Source organism: Topomyia yanbarensis, chromosome 2, assembly GCF_030247195.1.
Source record: "Topomyia yanbarensis strain Yona2022 chromosome 2, ASM3024719v1, whole genome shotgun sequence".
NCBI lineage: Eukaryota > Metazoa > Arthropoda > Insecta > Diptera > Culicidae > Topomyia > Topomyia yanbarensis.
The window spans coordinates 1904695-1918032 of record NC_080671.1 but is presented as its reverse complement, the minus strand read 5'-3'; the positions used below and the strand labels follow the sequence as shown (position 1 = coordinate 1918032).

Below are 13338 nucleotides of genomic sequence, written 5' to 3'. Positions count from 1 at the left end.
TTTGATGTCACCTTAAATGTGGTAACATATCGTAATCCTAAATCTAGAAACTGGGACCTCTTTTTAGAAAACTTGGCGACCAAATTTCATGGATATTTTCCAACAATTAGTCAACTAGACGACTTAGATGACGTCGTTGATACGACAAACTCATTCATATTAGCATCCTACGAAGAAGCTTGTCCACTTCGTACTGTTAAATCGACTAGGGGAACCCCTTGGTGGAGGGCTGAGCTTGAAAGAATGAAGAAAGTTATGAGAAGAGCTTGGAACCGGCGTCAGCGTGATGAAATGTCTTAGATCTGCAGAACGGGCTGCCTGGCAAAGCCTATGCACTAATATCTCTAGTCTGAACGAGGCTAGCAGGTTAAATAAAATTCTCTCCAAATCGAATGATTTTCAGATGAATTCCTTAAATACCAGAGATGGTGTTTATGTGACTGACGAAAAAGATGTTCTTAATTGTTTCTTCGACACACACTTTTCAGGTTGTATCGATCCGGAGTTGAACAATGTTCATAGACCTCATTCTGGTGACTCGGACTCGTGGGCGTTAGCACGCACATTGGTTTCCACTGTATCGGTCAAGTGGGCAGTTGACAGCTTTGCTCCATACAAATCACCCGGAAAAGATGGAATACTTCCCGTGCTACTGCAAAAGGGATTTGATATTGTTAAACATGTCTTGAAAAAGATTTTGCTTTCCAGTCTTGCTACCGGGTATATCCCGAAAGCATGGCGAGAAATAAATGTTAGATTTATCCCCAAAGGGGGGCGCTCAAGCTATGAAGAAGCCAAGAGATTTAGCCCTATTAACTTAAATTCATTTCTTTTGAAAGCTTTGGAATGGATAATCGATCATCACATCAGGATCGTTAGTTTAGTTAAATATCCAATGCACAAAATGCAACATGCATATCAGTGTGGGAAATCCACGATCACTCTGCTTCACGATGTTGTTTACAACATTGAGAAAGCCTTCTCGCTCAAGCAATCTAGCTTGGGTGTATTCCTAGATATTGAGGGTGTTTTTGACAATGTGTCCTTCCAGTCTATTCTGGAAGCGACGCGCGGTCATGGGATACCTGCATGTATCTCAGGTTGGATAAACGCAATGCTTAGTAACCGCATACTTTTCTCGTCACTGCGACAGACTGAGATACGGAAGTTGAGTATTTGCGGTTGTCCTCAGGGCGGCGTTCTGTCACCTTTGTTATGGAACTTAGTAGCTGACGGCTTGTTGAAGAAACTCAATGAGCTTGGATTTCCAACCTACGGGTTTGCTGACGATTACCAAATACTAATTACTGGATTTTGCATCGGAACAATCTTTGACTTAATGCAACAGGCATTAAGAGCTGTCGAACAGTGGTGTCGGCAAGTTAAACTATCAGTTAACCCAAGCAAAATTTCAATGGTTCTTTTCACGAAAAAGCGAAAACAACCGGGGTTCGTCCTTTGCAGTTCTTTGATTCTCAGCTACTGTGTGCAAATACGTTGGAGTCTTATTGGTTTCCAAACTGAATTGGTCTGCTCACATTGAGTTGAGAGTCAAGAAAGCGTGCATGGCCTTCGGGCAGTGCAGACGAACTTTTGGAAAGACCTGGGGTCTCAAACCTAAATACATCTATTGGATTTACACGACAATTGAGCGACCGAAAATAAAAGTCGCCAGGATAGAACATGCTTCGCAAAACCCGTTTCAAGCATATTAGAATATAAAAATCGGACATAAACTTCAAGCATAAAAATCGGACAGAAATCTTTCAGCATAAGAATCGTTTAAAAATTTCTCACCCGTAAAACTCGGCAAGGATGAACCTTCAGTATAAAAATCGTTTAAAAATAAATAAATCGTTCGTAAGAGCATCCGTATATCTTGATGATCAAGATTAAAAGTCGGCTATTAAAATCTACTTTGTAAGAATCGAATATATTTTTTCCGTTTTTTTTGCTGAAGGTTTTTTTATCCGACTCTTACAAAGTAATGTCCCAGTCCGATTTTTATGCTTGAAGTTTATATCCGGTTTTAAGAAGCATGTACTGTTCTTGTGACTTTTATTCTCGGTCGCTCAATTGTACGTCCAATAATGTCATACGGGTGCCTTGTGTGGTGGCAGAGGGGAGATGTGGTGACAGTCCAGTCAAAGCTAAACCGTCTGCAAAGAATGGCGCTCATGGCGTTGACTGGTGCTTTCACCACGACTCCGACTGCTGCTCTTGAGGCACTTATAAATATCAAACCATTACACATACACCTCAAACAAGAAGCACTATCATGTGCATACAGACTGCAGGTTACTGGGCTTTGGAACAGTAATCATGTTGATCTTGCTACCAGTCATACACGATTGTGGTCACAAATGGTTACATGGGGTGAAGATATTCTTGCTACCAGCGATATTACATTCACTTGTAGTTTTCCTTACAGGACATGCCATGTGAAGATTCCCTCTCGAGAGGAGTGGTTGTCTGGCTATATGGAAAGACAACAACAAACGCAAATGGCCTGTTACACTGACCGTTCTCTGATGGAGGGACGTGCTGATGTCTACTGTCGTGAAATAAGATTGGAACAATCTCACTCATTAGGTAGATACTGTATTGTATTGCAAGCAGAAATCTTTGCGATTATGTGCGGGGTGCAATCGGCCCTTCAACTGAGTTTGTCAAGCAGAGTTATAAATTTCTGCTCCGATAGTCAGGCTGCAATCAAGGCCCTTAGACAAGAAAAAACCCGGTCCAAGCTAGTGATCGCGTGCCGAGCCCAAATCGAAGAACTAAGCATTGTCAACACTATCTACCTTGTCTGGGTGCCCGGACATTGCGGTATTACTGGAAATGAATGAGCTGACGAATTTGCCAGGGCAGGTTCAACGATTGACTTCGTTGGTCCTGAGCCCGCGCTGCCAATTTCGACAAGTTGGATAAGGGAAAAAATACGGTCCTGGGCTTTGTCCGAGCACCGCAATTATTGGAGAAATCTACAAACGTGTCGCCAAACAAAGGCGTTTCTAGAACAACCCTGTCCAGTGATTTCGAAAAATCTACTACATTTTTCGAAGCTCCACTGCGGTATGCTGACCAGGGATTTATCCGGCCACTGCAAACTCAATTATCACATGGCAACTATTCAGCGCGCTGAGTCTTTTTCATGTGATCTTTGTGAATCCGACTACGGAACCTCATATCATATGATATGCAACTGTCCTACGGTAGCGCAATTACAATTTCGAGTCTTTGGTCGTCCTTATGTAGACGAAATCATGTTTGGACGACTGAAACTCAGAGACATACTAAAGTTTCTTATCCAATGTGGTAAAGAGCTTTAGACTTATTCGCAGGCAAGTTGAGCTACTTGTGAGTTTAACTTACGTGTTGTTTATTTTTGTGCTGTTATTTTCCCACCCTTCCAATTCTACTGCCCTACACCTCCTTATCCTTTCCTTCCGCTCAGGAAATGATGAAAACACACGGCAAGGCACAAATCCCCGACTACATACGCGGAACGTGCCATTTAAGTCAATATATTCTGATTCCTGATTCGTTACTTGACTCGAAACTATTTTCCCCCAATCTATCGAACCTGAACGTATGTGCTAAATACTGAATTTATATATTCAACACACAGTTCTAGACGTGTTTAGAATGAAACAACAAAGAAATTGGCAGTGTACACCAGTTTTAAAGTTACTATATCAAAATCCTCTGCTGGGTCCGTTTCAATTTCACTTTTAAACATCTATATTAAACATCACGCTGCTGAATATACCCTAATTTTAGTGATATAAAATACCTTTATCTTGGTCAGATGGCATTACTTTTGGGTTTACTACCACGAATCGCTAATTTTTCATCAATTTCATCTAATTTCATTAATTTGATTTATATTAATCATTGTACTCATTTTATAAATTTAAAAACCTTTCGTTATTCATTTTTGCTATATTTTTTTATTTTGGTCGCTTAATTGATTTTCTATATTTTATACAGTTTATTCGAGGTTTTATTCGTGCAGGACTAGAAACTGCGAACCAATGAACGAGTTCTGCAAACTAATGGATGATCTAACAGTGATATGTGTAAGAAATGTCTCAGCTCACTGTTAGGTGGACTAAGTTGGTTTTTGTTCTTGCCGTCATAAGTGCAGTTCGGCGAAAAAGCACTGGTTGACTAAAAATTTTGTGCTATACGACCGATCCCTCGCGAAATGTAATATTTTCTGAGGGTGTCAATTGAGTTTGGGTTTGCGGAAGTCGTTTTCATCCAGTTCCACCACCTATGCCATTCAGTACTGCTATCAATCGACAGGTTAAACCATGTGATTGAAATTGAATTGAAATTAAGATTATCGTTTATAAAGAAAACGACACAATAGAGATACGACTACATGATCTGGCATCGCGTACTTGCACCAAGTTCGCGAAAAGAAGCATGGCGCAATATGAACAAGGAAATCTGTTACAGCTGATATTTGGAGAAACTTGCACAAACCACGCTTAGCACCCATCAAAGACAGATTGCTATGAGCCAATATTGTATTCAAACGACACATTTTGCGCAAAAGGAGCCGAGGAGAATGCATCATGACCGGTTGTCCGCTGATCTTATCCTGATCGGTTTTTCTGAGACACAAACGGTTATCAAACCTTCGTCAGGTGAGAATGACAGCTACAACAGTTGCGTACAGCACCCCCAAATCAACAGCCAGCCCCATCAGCGAGGAAATTAATGTTTACACTTGATGGCGGGTTTGCACTCGTTACCCATAAGTGTCAAGGAAAAATAAGAAATTTGGCAATGATGATATTTTTGTGATTTTTTACGAAATTATGTATGTCGCCCTTTTGACGATGTCTTTGAAGTATATATCCGTAATTATACTTGCACTTTTGTGAAAATGAATTTTAATGTTATACTCCAACTAAATGAGCAAATATCTTTAATGAAATATTTTTGCAACTTCGACGAATACTCTATATATATATATATATATATATATATATATATATATATATATATATATATATATATATATATATATATATATATATATATATATATATATATATATATATATATATATATATATATATATATATATATATATATATATATATATATATACAGGGTGTTTGATTCATGGTTAAGAATCTCTCGGTGATAGACTATCATATGATAGACTATCATATTTGGAGAAAAAAATTGTTCTACACGTACCATCAAATCTCAACCGTTACAGAATTATTGAACTTTTAGTGTAAATAACTTATTTGTCTTAAAATACCTCTAACTTTAAAAGTGTACTTTGTATTTTAGATGTTTTAGTTCCATTCGAAAGGTGAGAAAGTTTCGCATTGAGTGATGCCCTCACATGTTTCAGTTAATAAGTTTAAGTAGCCTTTTCAAAGTAATTTATTGAAAATTAAACAATTTCAAACGATTTTTCGTTCATTTCTTGAAAATCCTAATAGTTAACCTCATCATTTTAATAATTCAGATTGTTAGTCTTGATGAGCTGCTTAATTTGTTCTTTGACATGATACACTTACCTTTTCTTATTTTCATGATTTTGGGTTATTCAACTTGGACATTTTTATCTCATTTTCACTAGTACCAGCTCTAATTGAAAAATTACGGCACTTATTGTACTTTTTTTCTTTTTATTCAAAAGCCAGGAAAATTTTGCAGTGAAAAATGTATTAATACTTATCAGTTAAGTGAATTTAGTATTCTTTTAAAAGGATATTAGTTTAAAGTTAGTGCTATTATTAGCATTTTCGTTAATTTTCTTAAAATAGTAAATAATAAACATCACCATTATTATCATGGAAATAATGCATCTCAGCAAGTTCAACAGTGCTTTCTTTGACTCCATTCAATTATCTCTTTTGGTTTCGATGCAAAATCGTTTTAATCACATCGTTTCATATGAAAAAATAATGATTTCGAACCCACTACATTTGTGGCGAGCTCATGCGGTGTTAACTATTGAATAGCAGCAAAATGAAAAGAGATATAGACAAAGTGTCAAATAAAAAGTTATAGAGAACATTAAGGGGCATCAAATGAACAATAGTTACGATAAATTTTGTTGATTAATAATTAGAATAATTAAAAAAACTCGCCAAAAAACACAAATTTTGAGTTATTTCGTTAGTAAAAAATCATTTAGTACATTTAACTAAAAGATATTTGTACATACACTGATAGGGCATTTTCTCAGCTTTCCAATGAAATCTTGTAAATAACGATATAAAGCATATTTTTTAGATTAGAGTCTTTTAAGCACTTGCAAGTCGGTTACAGGAAAAGTATAGTAATGAAATTACAAAGAAATGAGAAGAGATAGGAATATTACGTCCAAGAACAAATCATGAATCGTCCTAAAACCCAACTTTTGGATAATGGATATTGCTATAATCATACTTCATTATTTCGAGAAAATTAGCAAAAACCTCCTCAAAAACACTAACTTTTAACTACTTTACAGTTAAAAGGTAATTAAAATTAATTACTTAAAAGATATGAGAACACCATTCAATAGGAAATTTTCTCACCATTCAAATGGAACTGAAACATTTAAAATACAAAGTATACTTTTAAAATTAGAGGTATTTTAAAACAAATAAGTTTTTTACACAAAAAGTTCAATAACTCTGTAACGGTTGAGATTTGATAGTATGTGTAGAACAATTTTTTTCTCCAAATATGGCAGTCTATCACCCCTCGAGAGATTCTTAACCATGAACCAAACACCCTGTATATATATATATATATATATATATATATATATATATATATATATATATATATATATATATATATATATATATATATATATATATATATATATATATATATATATATATATATATATATATATATATATATATATATATATATATATATATATATATATATATATATATATATATATATATATATATATATATATATATATATATATATATATATATCAGTATCCATAAGATGTTAAAACCCCATTTTATATCTTGGATGGCGTTTTGGAGCCTAGAGGGGTTCAGTGATAATAATGCCTAGTATTTGAACCAGATTATAAAAATAATCACTTTGGTGTTTTTGATTGCGTGAACTAGTTTACAAGAACATGTCCAGTTCGCAATAAAATGATAAATATCGTGATTCTTAATTGGTGAACTAGTTCACGATATGAGTATTGTACCGTGTTGTAACGAGTTCACGTTAAACACTCTCGAAGTTTTGAGTCTCAAGTCATCCCCGACAGGTCAATTAACAAGTTTACGTGTTCGCCGCAGACAATTTTTTTATCCGCAAATACCGCATTCTAAGTCACAATCGAAAAGCTCCATTCCCAGTAAAGGCAACAAATCTCTCCCACCGCATTAGACTGTTCAAGAACTCTGTATGTATATGTTCAAACGCAAGCTCTCAAACTCGAAACAAACATTTCTTCCGCTCTGAAATCCCTCGCCTTCGTGCTTAGCCCTTTTCCAGCTCACCATCCACACCAACAGTTTCATATTAAGCGATACAGGTATTTACTTCATCATCATATTTTTAATATATAAAATACTTTCCAGCATCCACCCTTACCCGCCAATTCCCATTGCACCACCCAACATCCCAATTGGGCACTACGAACCCGGTTTTATGATGCATATTACACGACCTCTCTGTCGCTCTCCCTCTCTTACTCTATTCCTATTTCCCGTACGTTTCCCTCCAATGGCAAAATATTCATTCTGTCCGTCGAGTGCTGTTGCTCTCAAATACTCTGAAGAAATGTGTTTCGTCTCAAGGCACCCGTTCCCATGCCTAGCCACCCCAATCATTCTACCGGACACACGCTCGCATATGCGCGACCGAGTCGCTCGTTTAATTATTCCGACATACAAACATGCCCAGCCAGCATCGAAGAAGACGACGACGACAACGAGGTTGGGGTGAGATGACGAAAATAGGCTACCAACACTAATTGAGGGAAATTTACACTCACATATCACCCCACGTATGCGCGAGCCGCCGCTCGTATGATCAGCGATGCTGATGATGATCATCGGTCAACCAGTGCCCAGCATCAGCTAAAGCATAAGTTGAAACAATAACTGGAAAGTGCAACATAGTTGCAAAAGAAATAAGCCAGATTATTTGAGTTCTGAACTTCACTAAAAATAGACAACTGGCAACCCTTCCCAACAGGTATGTAATATGGCCGAAGTGGACTTTTATGAACAACACAAATATAGACACATCCTGATTCGCAGTCACGCTCACTTACGAAGCCAAAGCTGTAATGGTCAATCTCTGTTTTGCTTTCGATCCTCTCTTCACGCAATTTCTCATGGTTATGATTTTCTCATTCTCTCTCTCTTTCTTCGGTTTCCTTTTGCGGCAAGCGAGCATAAAGCCTCCTGGAAGCACCGAAAGCCCACATTTTTTCAACCATTCCACTCTATTCATTACGCTCAACTCTTCGACTTTGCTTTCGCATCATTCGCGTTCCACTGTTGGTTGTTTTTTTCTTGCTTTTCTCGAAAAAAAAACGAATTAGTCAAATTTTTCTACTCTTCTTACACACTCTTCTTCCGCGCGATTTTACTGCCCGCTATTGTCGTCGTCGTCGCTCACATTCCACGCAGCAACGTGGATAATTTTATTCTAGTCAACACTTGTACTGTTTACGCTGAATTATGCTCCAGTTTGCACACTTAAACCTGACTCGAGCTAAATTCACATTCACATTCACGATCACTTTCAGATCAGTTCAACTTCATTCCACCGGCAGTTCTGGTCAGGCTGCTGATGGACACCAGAAGATTCACACACATCAAAGTAGGCTGTTTGTTGTTGTAGAAGCAGCAGCTGCGAGGTAAAGACCTAATCTGATTGGTATATCTGAAAAATAAAAAATAAAGAGAAGAAGCAAAAAATTAGCCAACTTTATTGATTAATCATAAATCATTATCGGTGGAGGTGACGTGAATAGAATGACATATGGTCGGTTGGCCAGTGCTCCTCGGTTTCGCTACATTGTGAACGGCCGGTCAGCCCCGTAGCGTTTGACGAGGTGCTGCTGGAGAAGATTGTTATTAATCGCCAGTGGGGTTTCCCGCTGTGAGGCATAGAAGTCTCTCGCCTAAAAATGTGATTTATGACTTGACTACAATGATGGATTCCAGGCAAGTTGTTCGCTGGTACGATGGTTTGGCGGTTGAAGTTTGGAAATTTAAAAAGAAGATAAATTGCTCGTCTTTTTAGGAGGTTCATGAGTAAAGTACCTTGCTGCTCCATCGCATTGAACTGTTGGCCGAAAATAGAAACAAGCGAACAGCGAACATTAATTCTGATAAATCCTAAACCTTTTACGGAATAGGTGAAGGCTTTAAGCTTACCACCGAAAGTGTTTTAGCAGCACAACGTATTCTTTTTTTTTCTTCGCTACCACAGAACAGGACATAATAAAACGAACTGACGGTTCCGAGAATGAGTCAAACAAACACACGCTCGAAAAAAGCATAGCACACTTCGTTACGAAAAACTAGAATCCACCTTAACGAGAGCGTAGCTAAACAAGCAGCAGCACACTGCGACCAGAGTGCACGGAGCAATCTCGGTGCAAATGGTGTTGAATATCGCACGGTTTGAATTAAAAATCATGCCTGGCTGAATGAATCGAAAATCATTCGTTTCGTCGCGTTTTTTTTTCTTTTGGCCTCGCTGTGCCTTTGAATTTTGTCCCCTTTCTCTGTTCTAAAGGCTTAGGAGAGGCTTCCCCGCGATTGTGAAGATGCTACGAATAAGGAAAATTCCACTACGACACCATTCTTTCAGGGGCTCCGGTGCTGCTGGAGACCCACCGACCGATCTTACCATCTCGCACACACCCCGGTTTGCCCCCTACAATCGGTCATAAATATACAGCTTTCTGGTATGCGGCAATCCTTTTCGTTGTGAGAGAAGTACGACAACGCGACAGCGACAGCGGAGACGGTTGGAGCTGGTTGAAGATTCGCAGCCGCGCATCGTGTACCGAGGGGCACAACAAGAGCAAAGATCGTCGGACGGTGATTCAAGGCTGCTCCAAGCCGTGTTCCAAGGCGACAAACTGAACCAGCAGAGACCAAAACGCCCAGAGTATTACTAGGTTCGGTAAAGGGAACTGCGCTATGCTGCGCTGTGGAAATTACAAACATCTCGCAATAATGCATGCAGCGCGATCGAAACCAAACGAAACGGCACAGGTATGGGGCCGACGGTGGTCAACCAACCAACTTCTAGCATTTCCGATGGCGGGTGAGCTGTGCGAAAAGCATTTTACATTTTACTTTTTAACGCTTTTTGTGCTATTAGTCTCGTTCTGTTTCTACCCCTTCCACCACCATAGCAGGCGCTGAGTTGTATGACAAACGCACATTTTTCGCTCGCTAGCTCAGTGCACAGCAGAAAGGGCACAATTTTGCACAGTGGCTGTCGGGGAACCAGATTTGTAGCATTACTGGCGACACACGGTGTCGTGACTGGGTATTTGTGTGTGTATGTAAAGGTATAGAATTTTGGTCGTAATTTGTAGTGTGTGATCAGGTTCTAACGTTTCATAAAAAATCCAATAGATGTAGATGAGTTACCACTTTTGTTAGAATCTTGCTAAATAATGCGCTGCGCGGAATTTGAATCAGTGAAATGTATGAACCGCGGAATTTAGTGCAACAGCACATCTTTCATTTTTGCAATTTTTGTGTAATTCTGTTTAAATGCTCCTGTTATTTTAATTTTCTATAGAAACATGATAAAATTTCTAGCCAGTGGGACCAATTGCATAACTCCGTAGGCCGAGTAATTAGTGAATTAGTGAGGCACCCTACTTAGTATGGTGAAAATAGGCTCTTTACACTATTGTCGATGGCACAAACACCGAACATTCAGTCGATAATAATGAGGTCTCTTTCCACCCATCCTTATCACTTGAGTATTGTTTCGTTCGGAGTTCTCGTTCTGGAGATATGGGTTTATGAGTCCTTCACAAAACAATACCATGACAAAGGAATGGTTCAAACTACCAGAATAAGTATTTGAATTCACCGAAAAGCGAGTGGCCATTGAATGTGTCCCTGGACTGCTTTTGAGACAGGAACATTGTTGAAATTACAAGTCGTATTTGTCGAAAATAAATAATTAATAAATGCTTTTTGTCACATTGATCATGAAAAATGTATTTTGGGGTTTTCAGTACAACTGAGTTGTAGTTACACAGTGATATGTATGACATAAATTCAGTGAGATCAACTATCTGTCCAATGCATAAACTGTGATTGTAATCCTCGCTGTTGTACGTGTAGAATACGGACCACTCAAACGAAACGTCTATTGAATTGTCCAATGCCTGTACTAATTCTGGCATTGAAGTTTCAATTTAAGCGTTCTCAGCATAAGCCAAATTTGGGCAATTGAAACCATCGCTATAAGTTAAAAGTATCCTTTTACTGGGATGCAAGCATAGTTCAATAATTCAGGGGTCTTTGGGCGCCATTTTTCGCGGATCTAATTTGTGGATGTGGAACATATCCATTATTGCGTTGCGAAGCACTGTGCTATTCGTAGATTGCATACTAACGATTATCATGTTGCCTATAGGTAGCTCAACTCATCTTGCTTGTGAGATAAATGATCGGGAATGAACTTTATCTCTTATGAGTTCAGTAAACCAATAGCATGAGAATCGTTATTGCTGGCCACGACCATCTTCACCGATACTTAGGATAGGGTAGGAAATGTTGATGTAATACCTACTTAAGGAAGGCCCCCGACTTAGCGACGCTTCCATAGGTATTCCGGAGTTGAATTGAAGGACAGGTACAGGTCTAGGATTCGCCACAAGCAGGCAATGCGACCACAAAATGAATATGTTTTATGCGGTGGGATAGTTAATCTCCGAGTACACGTATACTCACAGCAAAAAGATATTTACACACACGTGGTCCACTGAGTCTATAATTCACATCATTGAAGTAAAGGAGGAAGATGAGTGGTCCAAGATGGCTAACGTGCGGTATGCCAGCAGTAGCTGCAAACATATCAGAGTAGTCATTGCCTATATTCACGCTAAGTTGGCGGCCGACGAGATACGACTGATACCAACGAAGTAGTGATCCACTGAATTTCAGTTTGGCTAACGCGATGACGATGTCGTAATTAATTTTGTCAAAAGCGGCGGACAGATCGGTGTAGATAGCATCGGTTTGAAAGCTATCCTCGAACTCTCCAGAGACGAATAAAGTGAACGACAATAGATTCGTCATAGTTAATCGGCTTGGCATGAATCCATGTTGGTCAACTGAGATATATTGCTTGTAGTGAAAAAACACCGGCTCCATTACAACTAACTCTAAAAGTTTAGATACAGCACATAGTGCAGAAATTCCGCGGTAGATTTCTATGTTCTTATTATCTCCTCTCTTATGAATTGGACACACGAATGCTGATTTCGAACAATCGACGAAGAGGTTCGACTAGGCCGGAAAGGCATCTTTCCATTTCGAAGCGAAGCTTCAAACACCAGATAAGATGAACTTGAATTCTGCCTCTATCCAATAGGACCGCCTAAAAATATACAGGAAATCGAATACTGAAGCCATAGGCATTCATAGGTGTTTGTAAGTGCATACAAACTAGGCATGTGTCAGCGATGTTCATCCCAGAAAAAACCATCTCAAGGGTTTCTGCGTGAAACGTGCGTGCGTGGCTTTTGGCAGGTTACATGTTTTGAGGTGTAACTGAAAAACCCGTAACATTCGTGTATCGACAATTTTTTTGGTTTTCTCATTATAAAAACACACTATTCAAGAATTTTGAAATGAAACAAAAATTTGGGCAGTAGATGGTTAATCAATCCAGTCTATTCTAAGGGAAGTGATTGAAAAATAATACATAATCAAATCAATGAAAATGGGTATCAAATGTATTGATTTTACAGTTGTAGGTCACTAGCGGTTAGGTAAGGGTAAAATCTAACATTGATTTTCAAAATAATTGTCAATTTATACGTAGATCTACACCGTGAAAAATAATGATAAGAATGCATGTCATTTTGAGGAATTGTCTTAGTGTGAACGAATAAAAATGACACAATTGTAACTTTTAGTGCTTTAGAGAACGTTTTGATAATATTTAAAATAATTGGTTACTTGTTTCAACTGACATCGATTGCTGTTTCAACTTACCTCGGTAGGAGGAGAGTTGAAACAAAGAGAACACTATTACTAAAATTAATATATTGATACTTTGTCATTGATTTGTATCATTTATTCTGAGGAATTTTGTGAAACATATTCAGAA

General features: G+C 38.3%; 1 protein-coding gene across 2 annotated transcripts in view; it reads right to left on the bottom strand.

The window, feature by feature from the left end:
• LOC131683165 (cadherin-related tumor suppressor) overlaps window positions 1-13338 on the bottom strand; it is a 505933-nt gene that overhangs the window by 438767 nt on the left and 53828 nt on the right. The window contains exon 2 of one of the 2 annotated variants that reach the window (XM_058964996.1): window positions 8581-8901. The gene's annotated coding sequence lies outside the window, so the exon portion shown is untranslated. The remainder of the gene's footprint in view (window positions 1-8580; window positions 8902-13338) is intronic. The other variant, XM_058964997.1, reaches the window with a different exon arrangement.